At 35.2% G+C, this 26253-nt stretch overlaps 1 pseudogene; it reads right to left on the reverse strand.

Annotated features, from left to right (window-relative positions):
- Positions 1–4994: 4994 nt before the first annotated feature.
- LOC114676736 (ubiquitin carboxyl-terminal hydrolase 10 pseudogene) overlaps positions 4995–26253 on the reverse strand; it is a 39556-nt pseudogene continuing 18297 nt past the window's right edge.

The raw sequence follows: 26253 nt of genomic DNA on the forward strand, positions 1-26253 counted from the left end.
TGTTTGAACAATATGAAATGTGGGCACCTTGAAAAAAGAACAGGATAACAGCAATGTTCAGGGAACAAGGGAAATAGCCTTGAATTCTGACTGCTGGTGAGCCGGTGGAACAGAGCCATATTTTTCTTCTTTCATAAGCAAATAGGAGAAATATCGCTGAATTATTTTTTTCAGCCATGAACATCCCTGAGAAAGAGAATGCACCCCTGAGGGTAGGCCTATGAACAGCCCCCTTGGAGGCGGCCGTCTTTTATGGTCGAAGCTGAAGGGATGAAATAAGCCCCGGTCTCCTGTAGCTCTCCCAGGCTTTTAGGATGAGGAAATTCCCACCTAACAAATTTTGGTCAAACAGGTTGTCTGCTCTCAAACCCTGTCTCCTGATAAGATGTTATCAATGACAATGCATGCCTGAAGCTTCATTAGCAATTTTAATTTCACCCCATCCTGCAGTCCTGTGATCTTGCCCTGCCTCCATTTGCTTTGTGATATTTTATTACTTTATGAAGGATGTGATCTCTGTGACCCACACCCTATTCTTACACTCCCTCCCCTTTTGAAAACCACTAATATAATCTTGCTGATTTTACGGCTCAGGGAGCATCATGGAAACCGCCAACATGTGATGTGTCCCCTGAACACCTAGCTTTAAAATTTCTCTCTCGTACTCTTTCCCTTTTTTCATCAGACCAGCCAATGCTTCAGGAAATAGAAAGGAACCCATGTTAAATATCGGGGGTGAGGTTTCCCCTGATAGGAGGCTGAGGCGAGAGAATTGTTTGAGCCCGGGAGGTGGAGTTTGCAGTGAACTGAGATCCTGCCATTGCACTCCAGCCTGGCCAACAGAGCAAGACTCTGCCTCAAAAATAAATAAAATAAAATAAATAAATAAATACATAGAGTTTTGCCAGGAGTCAAGAGTTGATTTTCATCTTCACATATTAAATATAGTCACATGTTAAATATTGCAAGTACAAGGTATGCAATTTATGAAAGTAGCACTTGGCATGTAAAATTCACTAAAACCTAACATTAGTTTATTCATTTTTTCCTGTGTCTAATGGTCATCATTCATATTTCACTTATGGAATGACAGCATTAAAAATTTGCGGATTTTAATTTTCCAGTTTTTCCCCAACACTCCCTGTTAGTAGCCCTGACTACTATACTTCCTCAGAACTGTTATTAACATGCTTTCCACCAATGGTTCTCAAATGTCTTTTTCCACATGGATCAGTAAATTTATAACAAAAGAGGGTTTCTAATTTCTTATTGTATCAAGTAATAGTATTACAATAAAACATCACCATAATTTTCAAAAAGAATGTACTATTTTACCAAATTTAAAAAAGACATAAGCCTAGAATAACATTCTGAATAAATATAAAGAACAAATTTACAATATATATTAAAAGCAAGAAGGGAATATGTAAACTTGTTTGAAGTAGAAAAAGCAACATGTGCAATCTTAGTGTATATAAAACTTTTATGTCATATCTTAATTATACAGAGTATATTTAGTAAATGTTAACTTTCTTCCATAACTTTTATTTTTATAAAGTAATGTTAAAATGTTATAAAATGTTGCAATAGCATTGCTGTTAGTGAATCCTTTGTACCCTCACCAAACCCATTCCTCATTTTTGTAATCATTTTACTGAAATTGGGTAAAAATTCTCCCCTTTCATTTACACACACACATACACACACACATGCGTACACACAGAGCACATATTCATAAAAAATATTTAGTGATTTTCTTGAGTGCTAAAAATCTTCATATAAATGTAATATCTGGAAATCTGTCTGGGGGAAGGTTGCCCAATGTATTATTTTCTTCAGATTTATCATTATTGATAGATGGAAATCAGGTTCACATAATTTTCTTATAGCTTTACATTATGTACCTTTTGACAGTTTACACCTATATCCTCTTTTTAATAAGTATCTGGGGCTTTTACAATGTGCTTACAATGTGCTGTGTTTATACTGCACTGAAATCTTAGGTATATGTCCTCATCACAAGTATGAATGTTTGTATATAGAGGGGAAATTCCTGGACGGTTGACTATGTGCATTTTCAACCTCCTCGATAATGCAAAGTTTTCACCACAAGTAGATATGTCTTACATTCCCTAATACAGTGTATGGGAGTTTTCACTTGCCACTATCTTCATAAACTTCTATCATTGCCAGATTTTATATTATTTTTTGTTCATATGATTTTTTGGTTTAATTTACAATAATTAATTATGTTACTAAATTGATTATATTATGAAATTTAATAGTGATTATGAAATTTAATTAAGATATTAAAATTAATATTAAACTCTAAAAGGTCATTTAAAAGTAGAATTTGGAAATTTGTAAAGAATTATAAATATTTCTCAATGTCAAATTTGGCTGTAGTGCTATAATCCCTTTAATTATTGCTGGAAAATGATAGAAAAATACATGAGTTGCCAAGTTTCACAAAAGCAAAGTTTTAGTTTTTTCTCCAGAATTAGATTGCTTTTATAGAATGTTTTGTAGGAATCACCATTTTAATGTTCCCATAAATGAGTAAGGTATTTCAATTTGCTTTTTAAAAAATTCAATCCTGTATTTTTTAATATAATTCTAGATTTTAAAAATATTTTAACATTTTAATATTAAAATAAAATTTAAATATTCTATTATTAAATTTTAATATGAAAATAAAATTTTAATTTCTGAAATGTTTTTAATATTTTTAATATTTAATATTAATCTTATATTTTTTAACTCAATCTTTTAAAGTCTTATAACTGTTTTTCTATCTTCATGTACCTTTAAGTTTTATTCCCAGGCATCTTATATACCTTATTGATACATTAATGTAATTTATTTAAAAAGTATTTTAATTAATTGTTGCTAATCAGTTGAGCCAATTTTTTTTTTTTTTTTTTTTGTGGAACAAGTAGTCCTAAATTTATTTTATTAGTTTCAATTGTTATTTGTAGATCTTAAGGAAAGGGATATTTATAAAGCCTTCAAATGACAATTTGTTTCTTCCTTTCTGGTCTCATGCACAGTTTTGTGGTAGAACGGGGAAAATTTTGTGAATATTCTAACTTATTTACTTGGCATTGCTTCTGACAGCCTCCTTTTTCTTTCTTTAAGGAGATTTCTTCCTTTTAGATTATATATTTCACAGTTTTTTCAGGAACAGTTACTTGTCTATTGGAAGAAAAATGTCTGAGTAGTTGTTTACCTGAATATTATCTTTTATTTGTCCTACCTCATGAAAGAGAATTAGTGAGCAGATGATGGAGAATCCTCAGTAGTTAGTCACTCTTTCTAAAGGACTTGGTAGTATTCCTCTGGCATTTATTTGACTGTTTGCTGGTGAAATGTATGCTTAATCTGCTTTTAATGCTGCTGTTTGTTTAACTTTTGAAGCCCATCCACCTTGTCTTTTTGTTCACGTATAAGATTTTTTTTCTTCGTTTTCCTGTTCTTGAATCTTTTCTCTGAGAATTCCTTTTATTTATCCAGTTTAGGCATTTGGTGTATTTCCTCAACTTGATGATCATGCCATTCATCAAGTCTGAAAAAATGTACCCTGTTTTTATCTTTGAATTTCGTCTCTCTCTACTTAATTTCCAGACTTCCCATTAAACATATGTCAGAGCTTCTTATTCTGTTCCCCATTTCTCTTGTATTTCCTTCATTTTTTTCATATCTTTATTTCTTTGTGCTACCTTCTAACTTTTTTATTCTCATATTTATTGTTCACTTTACAGCCTCATTAACATTAACAGAATTATAACTTAACCTTATTGGTTTAGTTTATTTCCTTGTATTTCCATCTTGTATTAATAGCTTCAGGGACACAACATGGGAATAGTAAAAATTCCTTTTGCATACCACACTCTTGTTATTGAAATATGGTTGGTTTGCTTTTTTTTTTTTTTTTAATTTAAATTTTGATGTAGTGAACTCATACAAACCTAAAATCTAAACATGAAGTAGGTCCATGAAAATATTCTCTTTGAACGAACCACAGCATGCATACCAGCAACGTGATCTCTTGCTTATCACTCCTCTGGTGTCACCTTACTCTTATTTTCTCCTCATACCTCTTAATTCCTTTGTTTCACTGTCTCTGAGGTTCTTTCTTTTCTTTCTTTTTTTTTTTAATTTTAACCAACTTTGTGATTTTTATTGATGGGCGACAACTTTATACTCCTAGATATCACTAAACTGTGTGCAATTAGGGATACAGCATTAGAGAAGAGCAGACAGCAGAATTAAACAGAGCAGATTGAAGGAGAGATCTTCATTATTTGCCCATTTTTCGTTATGTATACACAGAAGCATGAGTGCGATTTGAAATCTTTTAATGACAATAAAGTTACAATCAACCATCTATGTAGACTAACATTTTAACTCCAAATATTTGATCTGCAATGTGTATGTAAGCAGTTTCCACACAATTATTAAAATTTTTCCTGTTAGGAACCAGCAACTTATTTTTTATGTTTATTTTTCTTTTGAAGTAAGAACTAGTTCTTCTTTGATAACTGGCTCATTTTTATCATTTAACAAAAACTAAAGGGTAGGGAAGAAAAGTGTGATGGATTAAAAAATTTCTTTTTTAAGGAAAGAGAAAATTCATTTTCACGAATTTGCAAGTGTTGTTGCTGGTGCAGGATTTATTCTACTAAGCAATGAGACTGGGGATCAAATCCACTTTCTTATCTAAGGAATCAGCATTATTTCAGAAATACGGGTTTTTATGGATTTTCTAAAATCAAGCGACAGTCTGTTTCAACCAAAAGATTTTGATTTGGAAGTTAGAGTCAACAGAAACTATGTTGTGCACGAACCTCAAGGCATCTCCTTTTCATTCTAGCCCATTCTTGCAAAGGGAGGAAGAGTTTCTCTCTAAAGAGCCACTGAAGAGAGGCGGGAAGTGAGTGTGAGGTGGTGTCCTACGAAGCGGGCACTGGGCGCACACACAGCGCACAGAGGGTTTACACCAGGTCCACTCGGCAGTAATACAGCAGGTAGGCTGTGCGTTCAGCAGTTGGTTTCACCACCTGGTACTGGTTGATCACCTTGACTGTCTGGTCATCAATGCGCAGCCAGCCATTCAGACCGATCTGGAAGGGGTCTGTAGTGGATTGGCCGCCCGTCGCACTGTTGCCATGATGGTAGACCACTGCAACGAGCCAATAGGTTCTGCGGCATTTAAAATTCTTATTTTTAACCCGTGGAGAAAGCAGTTCTTTACTAATTTCCAAGTCCACAGGATATTAAATGTTTTTGATAAGCTTCTGGCACCCACCAGTCTTCTCATAAACGAATCGTTTCAGGTGTAGCACAAGGAGAGGAGGGAGTTTTTCCAGAGTCACTCTTCGACTTATCTCAACCTCTTGTTTGGTTTTTGTGGTATAATCTTGGACAGATTCTCTTGCCACCAAGCTCTCCAGTGCATCCTGGGGTGTGCGTATCTTGTTACACTGGATATCCTACTGCAATGTGAAAAATGGCTGCAAAGTGGCAGATTCTTTTGAACTCTGCTGGTAAACCACAGACCAAAAATGCCGGTGATTGGAGTCTGAACAAACTCCGCCTGGCGGGTGACGGAAGTCTTGTTCCGGGGGTCCGCTTGCTCCCATTCATCCTCGCTTTCTTCACCTTGTTCTTCCTGCTCTTCTTCATTAATAGAGTGGTTTTGGGGGCCATTGGAAATCGTAAGTTTTTCATTATTTGGTAGGAGAAGCTTCTTTAGGTTCAACATTTCCTCATGAAGTCCATTTAGGATGAAGCCTAAGTATTCCTCAGCATCGTCTTGTCGACCCTTTTCAGGCAGGCTTGACTTGTTAACTGTCAGGAGTCTGTAAATATATGTGGGCTCAAAGGCAGCTCCAGGGTGAATGCCCCTTACGATTTTATCTCCAAGAGCTTGTCGGGGTTTTGGAGGTATGGCATATTAGTAAACTCATTCATTAGCCGAACAAAGCTGTCTATCATGGGTGTTGACGTACAAGGCCTTTGCACTTTGGAATACAGAGGAATGAACTTCACCAGGTGGTACATCGGTGGGCAAGCAACCAGTGCCTGCAGTGTAGCATTAATGTAGCACCAGTTCCCTTTACTGATCAGCTCGCGGGGTTGCAACGACACTGGTTTATGGATTAGGGTTGCATTCTCCAGTCACTTTGCAATCTTTATGGCTACAGGATCCTCTGAAACTGGAACAAGCCCTTCTTTGACTTCAACCTGCTTTACAGAAACCAGGAGAGATACGGCGGGAGGGGAATACTTAGTTTCCACATAGGCCACCGGCGAGGAGGAAGAGGGCTTAGAATCATGAAAGAGACTGGCCCAGGACTTGGGCTGGGTGACAGGAAGGGTGCCTGATGCAGAGCCCGTGCCGTCAGCCGGAGGTGATGCACTCTCGGGTTTGGTTGGGTCCAAGTCTATGCTTTCCGTGGTGTGCAACTCCACCCCGTTGGTAGCTGTGCCCTCACCCGAGGATTCAAGTATTTGCCCATTAGCAACTCCGAGGTTTTCAGTAGTATCGGTACCAACGCAGGGCTGAGCCCAAACTGTCCTTGACAGGGGGTCTCTGCCAGCCTCTGCAGAGAAGCAGGACTGGCCAAAATTAGCCCTGGGGACCCCCTCCGGCTACCCTGCAGTCCTGGTGTCACTGCCGAGTGCTCCGGGGAAAGGATTGTCAGGCACAGTGTCACTGACAGAATCCGTGGAGTTCTGGGGGCTGTTACAAGTCCTGGGAGTAACGGACGGGGGCATGTCACCCATAAATTCTGCATCCTCTGCACTGACACTGTTGGGGACTGCCAAACTGGCATGGCCATTGACCAGAGCTTTTGTGGAAATACTATCATCACCACCATCTTTCAAATAGCTGTAATATCCAAGTGGCCACCTTTTCTTCTTTTTACGCTCCCTTTGTCCGAGACCACCTGAGACACCATCATTTTCCAAAACTTCCGCCTCCACATTAGAACTTCCGTCCAAAGCGAGGGCAGAGCCTGGGTACTGGCAGTCGATGAAGTCATAGTTTGCTTCTTTAGTGATACCATCAGGGGTTGTTTTGGAAGTTGTACAATCGAGAATAAATTCAGGGGCCTGAGGGTTCAGTGTGCTGGAAATACTGTAGCTAGGGGTTCTCGGCAACGTGTCACTGGATTCAATGACTTCATTGACACCAAACTCAATTCTCTGATATTCTTGGCCATCAAGTAATTTATCCACAGCCTGTGTGCCACACAGAACTGTTCCACTGTACGGAGGAAGCTCAACTGAAGATCGAGGAGTCACAAAGAACTGACTGAATTCCTCGGGGCTAAAATCTCCACAAATATACTGCGGGCTGTGGAGGGCCGTGGCTGCGCGTTTCAATGGGACTCGTCGCTCCTCCGCCTGGTCCCGCTGCTTCCCCCGCCGCCGCCATCTTCTCGCCCGCACATGCACCGCCTCTGAGGTTTCTCCAGTGAACAAAGCTGTTTTTAATTGTGAGATAGCAAAATATATTGAGCTTTATTTTGGTTGCAAATAATTTTTGTATCACAGTTGTGAATTGTTTTTAATTTATTTGTTTTTCTGATTAAACTCTCATGCCCTGGGAGTTTAGGAGAGATTCAATGTAATATTTCTGTTTTTATTTTTGTTACTGTTTGAGACGAAGTCTGGCTCTGTCACCCAGGTTGGAGTACAGTGGCACGATCTCGGCTCACCGCAGCCTCCTCTTTTCGGGTTCAAGCAATTCTTCTGCTTCAGCCTCCGGAGTAGCTGGGATTACAGGTGCCCTCCACCACGCCGGAATAATTTTTTGTATTTTTTACTGGAGACAAGGTTTCACCATTTTGGCCAGGCTGGTCTCAAGCTCATGATCTCAGGTGTTCTGCCATCCTTGGCCTCCCAAAGTGCTGAGATTACAGGCATAAGCCACCGTGCCTGGCCTCAATGTAATATTTCTTTCCCCTTCTTACAATTAAATAGTTTATCCCTTTCCCAAAGCCAGATACACAGATACGCAAATACACATTCCCCATTTAAAAATGTACTTCTATGGGATTCACTTTCCTAAATTCTACTTTCCTTTTGCTACTCATCATTTAGACTTGTGAAAAGTCAACTACTTTTCTCTCTCGTTTTACCTTCACTGTGCCTTTAGGAAAAATATGAAAATATCCCATGAGGGGAACTAAAATCCTTACCTCAAGTTTCCTCATTTAACTTCAGGTTAAAATCTTTGCTCCTAGCAAGAGACATTGCAGTTTATACCAGGATTGAATACTTGCCAACTCAATCAAGTATCTATATTGTTCTACAATGTGGAGTTATACCCAAATAGATATAATGCTAAAATTTTTCTAAATCTTGAGTTTCTAAGGGCAGGTTTTATATAATTCATATTGAATATCCTTATGTCATAGATAAAGGTAAGTAGGTAGTGTCCTCTGTCAGATATCACAACATTTTTAATAAAATGAGATTTATAACAATGAGTATAAATATATATATATATATTTTTAAAGGTTTTAGAAGCATAAGAACTTTTATCTCTCAGAGAAACTCTAAAAATGAAATCGTGGTATTCCAAGAAAATAACCAACTGTACATTATCAGATTTTTTATTGTTAAACATAATTGGTTGTCTCATATTCTGATTTTAGAAAACATATATTTTTACTGACATTAAATATACTCTGGGGAAGGGTTAGAGTGCAAATCATCAAGATCTAGGACATTCAAAATTATAGAAATTTCTATTCTTATCTGGAAGCATGCCTTTAACTGAGTTGAATTTAAACGCACATACACACGCACACAATCTTAAATATATCAGTCTTATTTTTAGTCTGTGGGATAGATATGCAAGGAGGTCGTGTTTGGATTAGAATCCCAGAATTTGCATTGAAAAACAACATGTTTTGCACCTGCATGCTCCCCTAGAGTAATTTAATGTTACAATTTCTGACAAGATAATTCCATCTTCACTGTAGTTGACTTTGCAGTAAGCTGTAGAGAGAAAATAAACGTGAACATACATTGGGGTAGGAAAAAATATATTTAACAAAAAGGAACTTAGCACATAAGCTACAAGACTCAAAATCGGAGAAGAATGACAAAAGGAGATACAGAATCCAAATCATAATTTTGTCTTTCTCTCCCTTCGAAAGACCTGTGCTGTGTGTATGCAGCTGTGTGTGCACAGTATGTCTGCATCGTGCACCCATCACTTAGCACTCTGCACAAAAAGTAACTTTGTTGTTGGAGGAATATTCTGCCGCAGCACATCAGCATTTTAGGACAAAAACAAAGGATGCCACAATCTTTTCTGGGAGCATTTGGGAACAGTGAAAAAAAATATAACATTTCTTGCTTCAAGCAAGCTGAAAGATAAAGGTTAAACTTTAGCTGTTGAAGTCCTGGAAGTAGATTCACAGGGAGGCACGTGGACTCACACTTCTACCCATATTCCTGTTCACCATTTGGGATCCATTTTATTTTTCTCTTATTTTTTTTACGACAATTTCAATGGAATCCCTAGTCCATGTAGGAAAGTGTCCATCTGAAATCCTTCTCAAAATTGAACTCACATTTGGTTTCCCAACAGGAGATGAGGTTAGGTAACCTAGATGAGCAGTAGAATGATTTCTTTGTGGCTCTGGACTAACTCTTATTTTCCACTTTTAGAGAGAAAAGTATGACTTGTCACATCTTGCTACTCTGCTTTGTGATTTTTCTTTAATTAACCAATTTCTGAAGCAATGGTCATAAGTGGACAATTTGCAAGTAATTTTGAAATATTCTTTAAGTATGTTATACTATACTAAGCCTTACAGTTCTGAAAAGGAGACAAGTCAATTAAATAAGATTAGCTAGGTGAGAAAAATACTATGCTCAAATACTCAAACAATATTCCATCCTCAATATTATTTTTTCAAAGGTGTGCCAAAAAGCTGTGATTAAACTGGGTCAAATTCAGTGTCATTTGAAGACTCATGAGTGTACAGAATAGAAATTAATCTAATAACCTATGTTCAACCCCAGAGGAGAAAAGTTATCAAAGACTGAACAGTCTGAATACATTTTAGTCTCTCCCAAATTCAAAATTATATGACCCACCCTCCACCCTTCAAAGGACAATTTGTTGAGAAGTGGAAACATGCTATGGGTTTATATTTCAGTATATAACTCTTCTTAGAATCACGGAATCACAAGCTTTGATAAAATTCTTGTAATTATTTTATCCAACTCAATCAAAGTTTGAGTTTGAGTTACTTTTGCATCCGTATTCCTACAGTTCTAATTACAGGGCATTTCTAATTATTAGAATACTTATATTTTGAGAGCCAAGAGTCATGAGAAACAATAAATGGGTTTGACAGACTAAATTCTAACAACAAATAAAGAAAAAAAAATCAGAAATTTTTGCAAAAACAAAGGTGTGGTCAGTAGAATAATGCCCCCCTCCTCTGACAACCCCTGCCATGCCCTCAGATTTCTGTCCAGATCCCCATAACCTGTGAATACTTTATGCTACATAGCAAATGAGACTTGAGATTGCTAATCAGCTAACCTTACCAAGAAGAGTATCCTAGCTTAGATTTTCTGGGTGGACCCAATGTGAAACAAGGGCTTTAAAAGTGGGAGAGGAAGGCAAGCAAAACAGAATGGGAGATATGAGGACAGGAGCAATGCCAGAGAGATGAGGTGTGGGAGATACTGAACCAGTATTGCTGATTTTGTGGGTGGAAAAATGGGCCACCAGCCAGCCAGTGTGGCAGCTTGTGGAAGTTGGTAGATGCAAGAAAAAAAAAATTGTCCCTGAGAGCCTCCAGGAAGAAGCACAGCTCTACCAACACCTTGGTTTCAGCCCAGTGAGACCAATGTCTGCCATCTGACCCCCCAGAACTGTAAAATATTAAATTTGTCCTGCATTTTTATCAGTTTTGTAAGTTTATATGCAAATATAGCCTATTTTTTCAAGATGATGTACATCACTAGGTAAATTAAATTTGCTTGATGTATCCATATCTGTATCTATTATGTTAAACTGATGTCAAACTGAAGCAGCCTTCAGATTACAGGTCAAAGGGCCTGTGACTAGCAGGGCAAATGGTAAAAGGACACTAACTTACATGGGCTTCACATGGAGTTCATGTGTTTTTTCCTTTGAAGTACTTCATACTATGTTAGGGATAAGAGTAATGTTCTTCATTTTTCCTCCTGCATGAAACATCAATGCCTTTCAAGAACTGCTTTATTTTGATGGGATTAGAAAGGAACTATGCTGTGACTTTAATTTTCTCTAATTATTGACTACCTTAGTAGCTTTTAGCCAGGAAATTGTTATAGCAGCAAGAAACTAATACAAAAGAATTATAAAACACATCATGGTACAATATGATGCCTTGAACAATGATTAATAGAAATAAAGAGAGAAAATTTTATTTGTCTCCTGTGGCAGGATCCTTCCTCTCAGGATGGGTCAAGATCCATGATTCGGACTCATAGATATTAAAAGTAATCCCAGTACCCCACACGGTCCAGAATTGGACCTGGCCAACATGGTCTCTAAAATGTACATGAGTCCAGGCTTGGTTATAGTGCAAGGAAAAAAGGTATCGTCACAGCCTGGCAAGGGAAGTTAACGTGGGAGATGGAAGACATGGTGGGTACACCAGTAGCCCTCTGAAAGATGGGAATTCAGACACACATTGTGGAAAATGATGGCCTAGAAATAGAGGATCACATGCACTGCTTAAAGAAATCTCACAAAAGATGAAGTAACATAAATATTACTTCTTGTGGAAAGGGTTTGAATGAAGTAAATAGAGAGCTGTGGAAGCAACTATCAGAAGAATCAAAAAGGAGCTGAGGGACTTGCCGCTGTGTGATGGAACACAGAGGGAAGGAGACAGCTGACTGCTGCTTTTATGCACATGCTTTCCCATAGGATTTGATATAGAAAAAAGTTTATACATTCATTTTATTAAAAGTCAATTTTTTTATAAATAAAATTCTGATTTATGCTTTTTGACAGAATTTTTTCGAGCCCAAAAGTGAATAAGGATGAATTTGAGTCTCTCTGATAGCACTTACTATTAGTTTTAGCTTACATAAAGTATTATTTATTTTCCAAAAATAGGGACAAATAATAGGACTGACATAAATCACAGATATGTATATATCAAGCTATTATTTCCATATTGTGGCCAAACAATTGATGAAGGCAAAAGTCAAATCACAACACTTTTCTAATTCCATCAAAATAAAGCTGCATTTGAAAGGTATAGATATTTCATGTAATAGGAAAAATGAAGAACTTTACTGTGATCCATGATCTAGTATGAAGTACTCCAAAGGAAAGACCACATGAATGCCATGTGAAGCCCACGTACGTTAATGCCTTGTTACCATTTGCCTTGCTAGTGACAGGCCCTTTGGCGTATGATCAGTAATATGGAGGCTGCTCCAAGGGGTTTGTCATCCGTTTAACATGATACATATAGATACAGTTATAGATATATCATGCAAGTCTGATTTTCCTAGTAATGTAGATAATCCTGAAGAATAGGTTAAATTTGTACATAAACTTAGAGAACAGAAAAGAATAATATAACTTCAACTTTCCTTAGAGAGTAACAGGCCCTTGTAAATATTGATGACAAAGTATTGATGCTAATGAAGTCAACATACTATTCTATACTGTGGCAACATAAAAGTGAATTTTGAACAATCTTTCATTAGGATATGCAATCCATGTCCCATCTCCTTGACTCTGGGTAGGTGTGCGACTGCTTTGATTAATTGAGAGTGACAGAAGTGGTGCTCTGTGATTATGAGGATAACTGATAAAATATCCTATATCTTCTTCCTGCAACTCTGGGAATGTTTTCTCTGGAAGGATCCGGTTCACATGAAGCAAGTCCAGCAACTCTGACATTGCTGCTGTGGTTGCGAGTCCATAAGAAACCTCTTCTGTTTCACGCACACTCCTGGCTGAGCTCCAGCCTGCCAGGCAGCATCGTTTGGATACCAGATCAACAAGCCATTGTGGTTCAGCCCAGTTGAGCTTTCAGATTACTGTAGCCCCAGTCAATATCTGACTACAATTATGTGAGAGATCCTAAGCAAGAATTTTCCAGCTGAGCCTTTCATCACTGACAAAAATTTATCACTGAAAAAATTATGGACCAAGAAAAATGGCTATGTTGAGCTTGCTTTGTATAATTGGTGAAACAGTATTAATACCTAGAATATGAGTGTGCTTAGGAGTTTATTTATTTATACGTGTTGACATGGGTGAGAGAAGCAGAAGAACTCCAGGCAACCACACAACTTCACATTTTATTTCTTATTTATAGTATCACTTTTAAAAAAGTACCCTAGGTCTTCATTTTCCTCATTTCCCTATCTTCAAACAGGAGTTCATAATAATAAGCAACTCTCCAGATTTTTACAGTAATGAAATAGGATAGAACAAAATAAATCTCTTGGCCTTAGTGAAAGTCTAACACAGCCAGCCTCTATGGGAAGTTAATCAGGGCTCCTGAAACTTGCAGTTCTGGACCATGTGCTCACCAGATGCACAGAAGCTTCAGTGCTCTGCATTCAGAGAGGTGGAGAGAGGGAAGGCATTTTCCTTGGTATACCTTCTCATTCTGAGGGCTTGTGATTATACATTTTATTATGGTTATATGTCTTTGATTCTGCACTTGAAATCCTTGAAATAAGAAAGATATGAAAAATTTAAGGTTACCTATTATTATTTTTTCCTTTCATTAATACAGTAATTGAAAACGATTATACATTAAGAACAACTTTCTTCTTTACCAAGTAAGACAAAGTATCTCATTTAATAGATATGGGCAGTGCTTTATATAAACATTTACTGTGAGATTTTCCAACATAGATGAACAGTTAATGGTACTCTCTCCTGTGCAATCAAGAGTAATTATTCATTGCAACATGGCCTTCTGACATTTTCATTCAGAAAAAAATAGATAGGAAATTAGAATAGAAAAACTAAACTATAGTTATGAAATTACCCAGTAACAAAAACAAAGGGAAAATTCCAAGGAAAAGATAATCGTCATTTATTGAAAGAAATATTTTAATTTTAATGACTTTTTTTCATTGATACTTAAGAAAGCATCCATCTCAATTTGTTCTAAGATAGCTTTCGTGTGTGTGTGCTTTTTAGTTACTAGAAAATAGGTCAACTGTCAGTTCTTCTACGACTGTGTTTATAACGACACACAGGAACAGATTTTTTCTTTGCTTCCTCTATGATAAGATATAAAGTAAACCATGCATAGAAAGCACAGAAGTTACCCTCTAAAGAGCTTAAAGTATTAGCAAAACAGATTGTTTTTCCCAATGGCATGTTTCAACAAGCCAGGTACTTGCAAAATGTTGGTGTAAAGAACAGAAATTCACGTATATGTGCATTTGTGATGCTAAATACAAGCTTTTAAAATGTCTTGTAGATGACTCTTTATTAGCCAGAAGCACTCACTGGGACAGTAACGCAATGCACCCTCTCTCAGAGCCAGATGGTTTAAGCTCCTCTTGGAAAATGAAAGGGAGTGAAGGGAAAGTCACAGTGGGCAGAGCTTGATAAAACATAAACAACCTCATAAAGAAGCATAAACTTCTTCACAAAAGGTAATTGGGGCAATGCAGCGAAGGAAATGTCAACGTGGTGTGATTTTTATGATGCCAAAAATAGGATATTATAACATGCAATCAACTGACAATGACCTGATATTTTGGAAGGTTAAGCATCCATTTGGACAACAATTCACTCATCTGGTTTAAAATTTGATGATCTGTTTTGTTAAGAATTACATAAATTGCTAAATTGATATAGGCCTAGTCAGAAACTTATCTAAATTAGGTTAGCACCTGGTGTATTCAAAGTGGTTAAACCATCGGACCAAGTCCCTAGAGAAAGCGGACTCATCTTTCCAAATCCAATTCAGATGCCAGCTCCTCTGGGAAGCTTTCCTCCCCTCTACAAACAAAACACTTTTAGCAATTCCTTTGTGGCAATTAAATGCATGATACCTCTTATTTAATAATTATAACTTGTTTCCTCTATCTCAGAAGTACTTTCTTGTATAATCTCACTAACCATGCAGAATTCTATTTCTCAGAGTTTTTATTTTCTAATAGATTTCCCAGTCTCTCTGTAGCATGACCTCTATCACACAGCTTATTTTTTCTACTTTGAATATTCTCCAGCTAATATTATGTTGAACTTATTTTGCCAGTAGTTCATAACATGAAAGATTCAATGTATTTAAATGACTGATAAAAGTACATACACTCTTTCTTCCTTACATATTGTGACTGCAGCAAGAGAGAGCAGGGGAGAGCAGCTGAAGGAGTCAGATGGGTAGACAGCACACACAGCATGGTGGCTGCAGTGTGGAGGGACTGGGCAACCAGAGGACCACAGGAAAAGGGAGGTAGAGGACAGGCAGGTAGGTAGATCAACAGATAGACAGAAAATAGATAATTCACAATTCATTCATAATTCATAACTAAATCATGGATCAGCTTACACATAGTCTGGAAGAAATATTCTTAATACAGACCATGGCCAAAGAGAGTAAATTATGTTTTCTAAAAGATAATTGTTAACTTTGCTAACTATAACTCCCAGATCATTAATGTAAAAATGAAAACATGAGGAAATTTTCAAACAATGAAATAAAAACTGCATAATATAAGATCGGAAAAGTAACACCAAACATATTGCTCATGACAACAAGTGTCAGAGGGCTAATCTGAGAATAGGTCAAATTAGTTACTTACTCTTAAAGCAGATTCAAATAGTAAAAACAAAATAACAGTGTCAGGTAAAAAATGAAACATTGATGAAAGATATAACAGACGATTACAAAGAATATTACCATAGATATGAACATATTTTAAGCACAAATATACAGAGGCTTTAACCAGATAAAACAAGAAATGAGACAAAATAGTTATGAAAATATATAAACAGAGTGATCTATTTAAATGGATGGAGAGAAAGAGACAGAGGACAGTGAGGAAATTTAACATTTTTTTATATGGTTTCTTGCTTTGTTCAAATTCCAGTTCTTTAATCCCTGTATGACTGAGACAAGTTATTAAAATTCCTTTTGTCTTTTTTTTGCTTCTATCAAGTAGAGTTGAAAATAACTTCTACTTTATAATTATAAATATTTTAAGGAATAAATGTGATAACTCATAAATTCTGGGTTAATATAAATCATAGCTCATATTGTTTAATAAATAATAGCTAGTCATGACTATATTTATACATATATAGAGAGAGAGAAAGAGAGAGCCATAAATGTGTTTGTGTGTGTGTGTATATAGGCACTGTTAATGCCCAAGTCATTCACAGTGTTTCTCTCTTGATACTGGGATTTGGATAATGTTTTTAAAATTATTTGTGTAAATCTTGAGAAAAAGTTTAAAAAACAAAGACGTATTCATTTATTTCCAATTTTTGCCATACAGGGATTATGGGGGAAACAATTAAAAATGACATACGTATAGAAAATTATTGAGAAAGTCAATTAATTTTGTTCCATGGTTAAAAAAAAAATGATAAGATTAGGTGGACTTCTATAGAACTTTGTACCTATATGAATTGCTATACTTTAAGCCCCAGTAAAATTTTCCACAGAACAGAAATCTTTTTTTTTTTTTTTTTTTTGGCTCACACTTGATAGGAGTTCATAACAGATGTGTCTGGGACTTCACTACTGTTCCCTGTTACATTTCAGAACTAATCATCCTTTGCATATATCTTAAGTTGAAAAGTCTGTAAAGGAAGTACACATTTTTTTCCATTAAGTTTTTCCTTAGAGTTTCTGAAGCTCTATATGTGTTCAGCCTACTTGCCTCTGCTTTCAGTATTTCAGGCCAGCTGCCACTAGGACAAATGAAGTGCATTCTTTGGAAGCAGTAGAGACCAAATGTACCTTTCACTGCCAGTACAGTAGAGCATTTTATATGGCGCTTGGAGTGAAAATGCTCTTGTAACTGCATACATTGTAATTCTATCAATCAGCTGAAGTAGATATGTGGTGTTTTAAGTATGATTTCAAGAGAAAATTGCAGCAATAATTAATGATGCTACTTTTAGCTCTAAATTTTGCATACAAAACAGTCATCATGAATTTGTATGTAGGTTAAAATACAGAAATAGGTTGTTTTATACATAGGGTGGTATGTATAAGGAATTGTCAAAAATATTTGTGAAGATTTAAGTAATAATATAAGCAATAATAATAGATATTATACTGTTAAAAGAGCCAGATGGTAGATTTATACACAACTACATTACTAATTTCATTAAACACAAATAAATCTGGGAGTTAAAGACCAAGATTGTCATACTAGAATTTTACAAATTTATAACTGTCAATTTGCATATAAAACCCACTCCAAATACAAGGAATCAGTCATATATGTTGAAAAGGAAGAGAAGGTAAAGACATATGCCATAAACATTCTCTCCCAAAGTAGACTTTAGGGCGACTCATTACCATAATTGAAGAGAGATATTTCACAATGATTAATTGTCAATTTAATAAGAGAAAGATGTGCTAATCCTAAACTTTCGTATGTCTAAAACCATAACATAATTTGAACATACAAATCAAATATCACATACTCAAAGAAGAAATAAACACATTTGCTACCATAACAACTGACAAAATGAGAAGAAAAAAAATTGTAAGAATGTAGCACATTTGAATGATTTTGAGCAACATGCCTTAACGTGCTTTAACAACTTGACTTTATTGCTAAAAAAATAAATAGGAAAAATAGTACTTCCAGAATAAATACACACTTTTTTCAGAGCACATGAAAAATTTAATGATGTTATGTTCTGGGCAGGAAAGCAAGCTTTAGTTAATTTAAAACCTTGAAAATCATGAAGTGTATATTTCTGACCTCTTTGGAAATTAATGTCCAAAAATAGAAATCAAAATTTTCTAACCCTATGCAAAATTATATATATACTCCTTGGCTGGATGCAGTGGCTCATGCCTGTAATCTCAGAACTTTGGGAGGCCAAAACAAGATGATTTCTTGCATCCAGGAGTTCAAGACCAGCTTGTGCAACATAGTGAGATCTTATCTCTACAAATAATTAAAAATTAACCAGGCTTGTTGGTGGATGCCTGTAGTCCCAGCTACCCAGGAGACTGAGGCAGGAGGATTGTGTGAACCTGGGAGGTTGAGACTGCAGTGAGCTGTGATCACACCACTACACTCCAGCCTGTGTAACAGAGTGGGACGTTGTCTCAGAAAACACAAAATGATAATAATACCTACACTTCTCAATAACCCTTATGTCAGTTAGAGTGTCACAGTTGATAGATGATATCTCAGCTGAATAAAAATGAAAATAAGACATATCAAAATTCATGAAATTCATTTAGGCAGCCTTAAAGAAATAAATAATTGTTTTAAGGGCATGTGTTAAATGAAAGAAGATAAAAGTCAATAATTTAGATTCCATCTAAAGAAGTTAATAAAGGAACAGCAAATTGAACTCTAAGAACATAGAAACAAATAAAAATAGGAACTCGAGTAATAAATCAAAAACAACAAAATAAAATAAATAGAAAAGAGATAATGGACAATAGTTTAACAATAAAATAGGTTTTTTCTTTGAAAGCTGAATCAAATTGAAAATCCCCTAGCAACTCCAAAGGGAATAAGAGAAAACATTCAAATTAGCAGTATCAGTAAGGATTAGGAAATCACTGCAAATACTAAAGATGTTAAAAAGACAATAAGATACAACTGTATGCAAATTTCAGATAAACCTAAAAAATTTCTTGAAAAACACAATTTTCTAAAATTGATATGTGATGAATTAGAAAATTTTAAAGAAATTGAATCAGTAATAGAAAAATATTCTCAGAAAAAAAAATCCAGTCCTAGTGGCTTCTTTGGTGAATTTTCACAAACATATAAGAAAAAAATAAGGAAAATCTTATGTAAATTCTGCCATAGAATAGAAATACTAAAGCAAGCCCAGAAATATGCACAAATATTATGTGTCAATTAAAAATAAAAGTAATAATAATAAAGAAATGATTTAAAAAATTCCCAGTTCATTTATAAGGACATATTAATTATAAAACCTGACAAGAACATCATAATACAGGAAAGTTATGGACTAGTATCTCTTATAATTTAGATGGAAAAAAATCTAAAAAGCTATATATTGAATCAAGAAATATACAAAAAGTAAAATGTATTATGATAGTTTAGGGTTTTACCCCAGAAATGCAAGATTACAAAATTGTTGCAATATATATAAAAACTATGACCAAAAGAAAAACAGGCCGGGCAAGGTGGCTCACATCTGTAATTCCAGCACTTTGGGAGGGAGAGGCAGGCGGATCACAAGGTTAGGAGATCGAGTACATCCTGGCTAAGACGGTGAAACCCTGTCTCTATTAAAAATACAAAAAATTAACCAGGCGTGATGGCAGGCACTCGTAGTCCCAGCTTCTCGGGTGGCTGAGGCAGGAGAATCACTTGAACCTGGGAGGCAGAGGTTGCAGTGAACCAAGATCGTGCTATTGCACTCCAGCCTGGGCCACAGAGCGAGACTCTATCTCAAAAAAAAAAAGGAAAAAGAAAAACAAATATATTTGACTCAATATGTGCAGAACAATATGATACAATAACATTTCTCAAGTAAACAGTTTTAAAACTCTCCACAAGCTATGAATACAAGAACACTTTCTAAATATGATAAATGTCATTTACACAAAAGTTTCTAGAGATAAAATTATACCAAATAGCAAAGTAGTGGATATGTTCCCCCTGAATAAGAAAAGATGTCCACTATCATCTATGTCTATACATTGTCTTGGAGGTTCTAGCCGATTCAGTAAGGAGAGAAAACAGTATAAAATTGGAGTGTAAATAATGCAGATATTTTTCACAGATGATAATACTGTGTATGTAGAAAATCAAAAACAATGCACCAAACTACAAACTAGTACCCATAGTAAGCAATTTTGCAAGTTTGCTGAATTCAGATTCAATGTACTAAAATAAATTGTATTCCTATATGTTAGCAGCAAACAACTGAAAATATTATATTTTAAAACACTATTTACTGTAGTATAAAAATGCAGCTACTTAGGAATAAATCTAATTGAGAATTTATAATACCTCTACACTGAAAACTATAAAACTATAAAAATCTCAGTTAGAGAAATAAAAAACCTAAATAAATGAAGGAATGCATGTATGTTCACAGAACAAAAACTCAGTACTAAACTGCAATTTATACTCAAACTGATCTATTGATTCAGTACAACTCCCAGAAAATCTCAGCAGGTATATTTTTGTAAACTGATGACCTGATTCTCAAATATATATGAAAATGCAATGACCTACAGTAGGTAAAGCAATACCAAAGAAGAAAAAAAGCCTAAATACCTTATCTCCCATATATCACCACTTACTGTAAAGCTTAAGTAGTTTTTTGATATTGATGCAAAAAAAAAAGAAAGAAAGAAAAAAAAAAAAAGAAGAGGTCAAAGGAATAGAATAAGTAATTCAGAAATAAACTTACAAATGTTTGATGACCTGATTTAAGACAACGACCTTGCTGCATTTCAGTGAGAGAAGGATAGCCTTTTCAATAAATAGTGCTGGGTCAATTGAATACCTATATGAGAGGAAAACAACTACCTTAATTTTAAGCATGCAAATAAATAATTTGATATCAATCACATACCCGAAACAATCAAGCTTGAAAAAAAAATAGGAAAATGCTTCCAAGAATTCGGAGAGGCTATGATTTTTAACAGAATACAAAATTGTAAAAGCTATGAATTGCACTGAATTAAAAATCAGACTTTTGTTCATGAAATGAGAAAGAACACAAGCAAATCTATAAGCCATAGACTGAAAGAAGATATTCATAATGCATACCTGACAAAATAACTCACAGCTAGGCTACACAAAGAAATCTTACAAGTGGTTTTTTAGATACACATAACCAAATTAAAAAAAAAACAAAAACAGGAAACAACTTCAAATAGACACTTCACAAAGTGAATTTCAAAATGTTAAATAAACGCAAATAGGCTCACTGTCACTAGTTCTTAGAGAAATGCAAATTAAACACCATTAAATACCACGACCCACCAACTAGAATAACTAAAAGTAAAAACACTTACCATAGCAAGTGCCGGTGTGGATATAGAGCTACTTGTACTCTCTTACACTGTTGATGGAAGATTACTGTTGGAAACTATCTTGCAGTACCCAGTATAGCTAAACATAAGTATACCCTATCACCTTGCAACTCAACTTCTTGGTATGTAATGAGGTTTCTGTCCACCAAAAGACATGTTCATAGAATCTTTATTTTTTATAGCCCTGAACTGGAAACAGTTCAAACATCCATCAATTGTCGAATGGGTATATAAATTATAGTATGTTCATTCAGTGAAATTCAATAAACAAATTTTAAAAAGTTGAAACCTGTATCAGCTCTCTGCTTAAGTGCTACAGATTGGGTATCCTTTATCTGAAATGCTTAGCACCAGAGTGTTTCAAAATTTTTATTTTTATTTTTCAGATTTTGGAATATTTACATTATACTTACTGGTTGAGCATCCCAAATCTGAACATCTAAAACCTGAAATGCAACAAAGAGCATTTCCTTGAACAAGTATGAGGAAATCCTCATGACAGCATTTCAGAATTTTGATTTTTAGGTTTGTGATGCTCAACCTGTATATCAATATACCTGTATCTCGATCTATCCATTTATCTCTCTACTATATTTACGTATATGTGTATACCGATGTTCCTCAACTTATAACAAATTTATGTCCTGATCAACTCCATTGTAAGTTGAAAATATCCTAAGTCAAAAATGCATATAATACTCCTAACCTACCAAGCATCATAGCTTAGCCTAGCCTACCTTAAAGTTGCTCAGAACACTTACATTAGCCTATAGTTGACAAAACCATCTAACAGAATGCCTATTTTATAATCAAGTGTTGAATTGATTGTGTAAATTCACTGGCCAAGGAAAAGATCAAAATTTAGAATTTGAAGTACAGCAAAATCACAATGGTTGCACCATCATAAAGAGGAAAAGGTATAAGATGAACCATTATAAATAAGGCCCCTTCTGTATATATGTGTACAGATGTGTGTGTATATAAATGTCTGCTTATCTATATGTATTTATTTATTTGAGATTATTATTTTTTAAATTAGCTTCTAAAGCTATTAAGGAGAGAATCTCCCTTTAGGTAATATACTAGTCTTATGACATGAAAGAGTACTTGGATTCAGAATTTTGAACTATTACAAACTATTTGTGGTTAATTTGGAAATTCACTACCCAATCACCAACAGTTACTTCGAAAAAAATTAACTGACATTTGACAGAAACCTGATGCTGAGAACAAGAAAATGAAGACTTGTAGAATTATGCATTTGTTTTCTTCACCCTATCTTCATTATTGATATTAATGAATCAAACTCTTGTCAGAAAATAAAATTAATTATTAGCTCTAAATAATATCTTTTCCTACCAAGAGTAACAGTTTTAGAGAAGAGATTTAGTACAAATACAAACTTTTTACAGTAGTTCTCCCAGTGAAAATGTTCCAAAGCTACTAGTATTAAAGCATATGCCATAGGAAAAGTGAAGGTGAAAATCTAATTAAAATATTTGTGCCAAACATAACTATCTCTGGTAGAGCATTTCTGTACAATGCAGATATTTCCTTGACATGCTTTCTTTATGATGAAGAGGATGTGCAATTAAAGTGAAAAATCACTGTGGTTTTCCTCACTAATTTTAATGATTGTTCCCAAGTGAGCAGGCTAAATGAGTGATACTATTTGTAGACAGGCTAAATAGATTATGGATATGCAATCATATAACTGGCAGTCTATTTGGGAGGTGTAGCCAAATCTTCATTTATTTGTAATAAGTCAGAGAATACTAAGATTATTTGATAAAATTATCTTAATTCTTGTCTCCTAACCTCTCATTTGAAAAACAAGGAAATGAATCCAGAAATGTGAAACGTATTTTATAAGGTATTTCATCCCGTATGGTGGATTATAGAGACCCAAAATTGTGTTTTGAAATAGTAATGGTAGATAACACAAGACCCACCTCTCTCTCTCTCACAAGCACACACCAGAACCAGTCAGCTATCCCTTCTGAAGGAATTCTAAAAAGCCATTAGCTAAAAATACAAAGAGTTTTAGTAAGGGGAAAAAGATATGTAAAAATTTTATTACACTATTGGTCTTGCGGGCTATGTTGCTAATCCAGGTAGCTATATGTCTTCAGGTTGAAATTTTAAACAAGTTTGTAGAGCAACTGTTTTCTGAATTGCAACTCACGGGCAATTTCTCCATTCTACAAATGTAGCAATTGTGCCACTGCCTTGGTTAGAATAGGATGCACAAAGAGAAGAGCCCTGTGAAAACAAGAACTCTATGAGCAACTTTGCAGCAATAGAGATGCAGAATTACCTAATCCATGCTTGTGTCTAACCACGGGTACTTACCTATGGGGCCTGTCTTACATGAAAAGACCATGGGAATTTCTACCCACCAATTAAGTAAATGATAAAGTTAGAGGTGCGATACTGTTATGAAAATACACTTTGTTATACTTACATTTATTTTTATCATCTATTGAATGATTGATTATATAACATCATGAATATGTATATTTGTTTTGCCTTAAACATTGAAATCATTTGTAGAGGTCACAAAAAATCATAAAAGGAGATGATCAATGTGTTCACTTTGCAGATTTCACTGGAATCAACTTTAAAAGTTCTTTCACATTATTTATGAAATGAAAATACTTGAGTTTTCTTGCAGTTCAGTAATTTTCATTAAGGAATGTAAATATCTGTATGCCATCACATTATCTTTCTGCAGGCGAATGCATACAAGAAGCCTAATTAAACTTTAAAAACTTGCTTGGTACCTTTTTGTTGTGTGAGAAAGTGACACCCACTTATGAAACTCTTTTTCTGTATATCCTGGAATTAGCTAGGCCTTAAGTAAGTTCTCTCCTTAAATATTAAAAACAACCCCATGAGGACACTATTACTACAGTTATTATCCCAAGTTATAACTTATGAGGACTCTATGACTTCTGTTATTATCCCCAGTCTGCAAATGAGGAATAGGTATGCTAAGTACTCAAGGGCCAGGCAACTAGTGGGAGTCTGAACTGAAATTCCCATCCACCATATCTCATTGCAAGGCCCAAGGTGTTCATCACTATTTGACACTGTGACACCACAGAAAACTTAAAAGCAAAACAAATGCAGATTTTACCAAATACTGCTGTGTTATGCATCAGCTGAGCTAGGATTGCAATGCTTGAGCTCCACCATTCAATATTATGTTGTCCCTACCAGAACATGAATTCCAATGACCACATTCATCTCAGTGACTGCACTTGCTGTTCCCTTAGGATGCACCAAGTCCCTTCTGATGAATATATCTTCCTTCCTATTTATTAATACAGTCATTCTTGTGTTGCTAAGCTGTAGGGCTAGCCTGTCTGTTTAAGTTAATCACGAATCTCTCTCTCCTTTAATCCATGTGGTTTGTTTTTTGTTTTAGATATCCAAGTTCAAGCTTTTTTCTAAATTCTCACTGGCTCTTTGATGTAGCTACTGCATACCTGCTAGAAGATTTACTGTGCTTCAGAGAACATGATAGCAGAGGTAGAAACCCCATGCAGGGGAATCCAATGCTCTCCATCATTTTATTGTACTGGGCTTCCTTCCAATTCATTGACTAATTGATAACGCTGCTAAGTTTTATTTTCAGATTTATCTTGAACATTATGAGTTTATGAACATGGTCTATATTATGTAAAAGTTAATATTTGTACCGTCCTACTTCTATCATAAGGCACCCTCACATGTACGTTCTCATTTATTCTCTCAACAATTTTTTGCGAGAGGTACCACCATTTCAGTTTTACAGGTGACGAATGCAGCCTCAGACAATATCTGAGAGATGATGTGCTGCCTTCTTTAAGACCTGTCTCTTCCCCAGCCTTCCCAACTTCATTCCCCTCTTCTACGCAGTGGGAATAACATTGTCAGGTGGAGTTGTTGGCAGCCCTTAGTAAAATATGTCTATAGCGTGCCCAACACATTGCATTCAAACAGAACCTGGCACATAGTATAGGCAAATAGATATTAACTGTTATCATTGTGATCAAATTAATATATTATCGTAATAAACAGCAAGGAAAGATTAAAACTCAGGTTTTTCGGCTCCAAACCTAAAATACACTGTGCTAAGCTCGTGAAGCCCTTTAAAAATGAAACGTTCTGCTATTTCAAACATATAAATTTTAGAGACAATATGCAATGGTAATTTGAAAGTTACATATTTTTAGTTTCTGATATAATTAACAAGTCTTGTGATGCATCGTTCGATCTGAATTATTCCACAGTGAGAACATCCGGAGTCCCTGTGACTGTTTTCATTAACTTTGTTAATGACCCTGCCCCTAAATTTCTACAGAGAATGTGGTCTTGATGAGCAGTGATTTCATCATGGCCTAATAAAAATAATAGTAGAGGAAGTTGACAGATGTTAAAGTTACACAATGATTCTCTATATTATCTACCTTTTGTTTTCTTAACTACAACTATTTTTGGGAATATATCATTCTCAGCAACATGATCTATTAGTATCTGTCTGGGCTTCCTTGAAATTACAAAGAGTCCAATGTGATGGATCCTTTGTATAATGTGATTTTAAGCTGGTTGATGTAAATTCATGTATAGCTGCTATCTTTATGAATATCTAGTGAAAAATATTTACTTTCCATAATGTCTACACGTGGAATGGTATTTACTGTTCTTTCCTTTGATGTTTCCCTGAGCATTATTTGGAAAATACTAAGATTTCATTAGCTTGAAAAATGATCTTTGCTTACAGCGATTTGTAGAGAAAAAAGTTTCTTCTTTTCTGCAAATGCTTTGGATAATATATTTGATACTGTTTAAGAACAAAGCGTTCAAAATACGGCATACGAAATAAGGGCTGGTAAGCAGTTGAAAGATATTTTTAAAAACTCATTTGAAGTCTACAGCATTCAAAATCAGACTTAATTAGATTGGATTTATCATTCAGAAAATGGAAGTAATTCCAGCATATTGCATTATCCAATAC

Source organism: Macaca mulatta, chromosome 3 (assembly GCF_049350105.2).
Source record: "Macaca mulatta isolate MMU2019108-1 chromosome 3, T2T-MMU8v2.0, whole genome shotgun sequence".
In the NCBI taxonomy this organism is placed as follows: Eukaryota; Metazoa; Chordata; class Mammalia; order Primates; family Cercopithecidae; genus Macaca; species Macaca mulatta.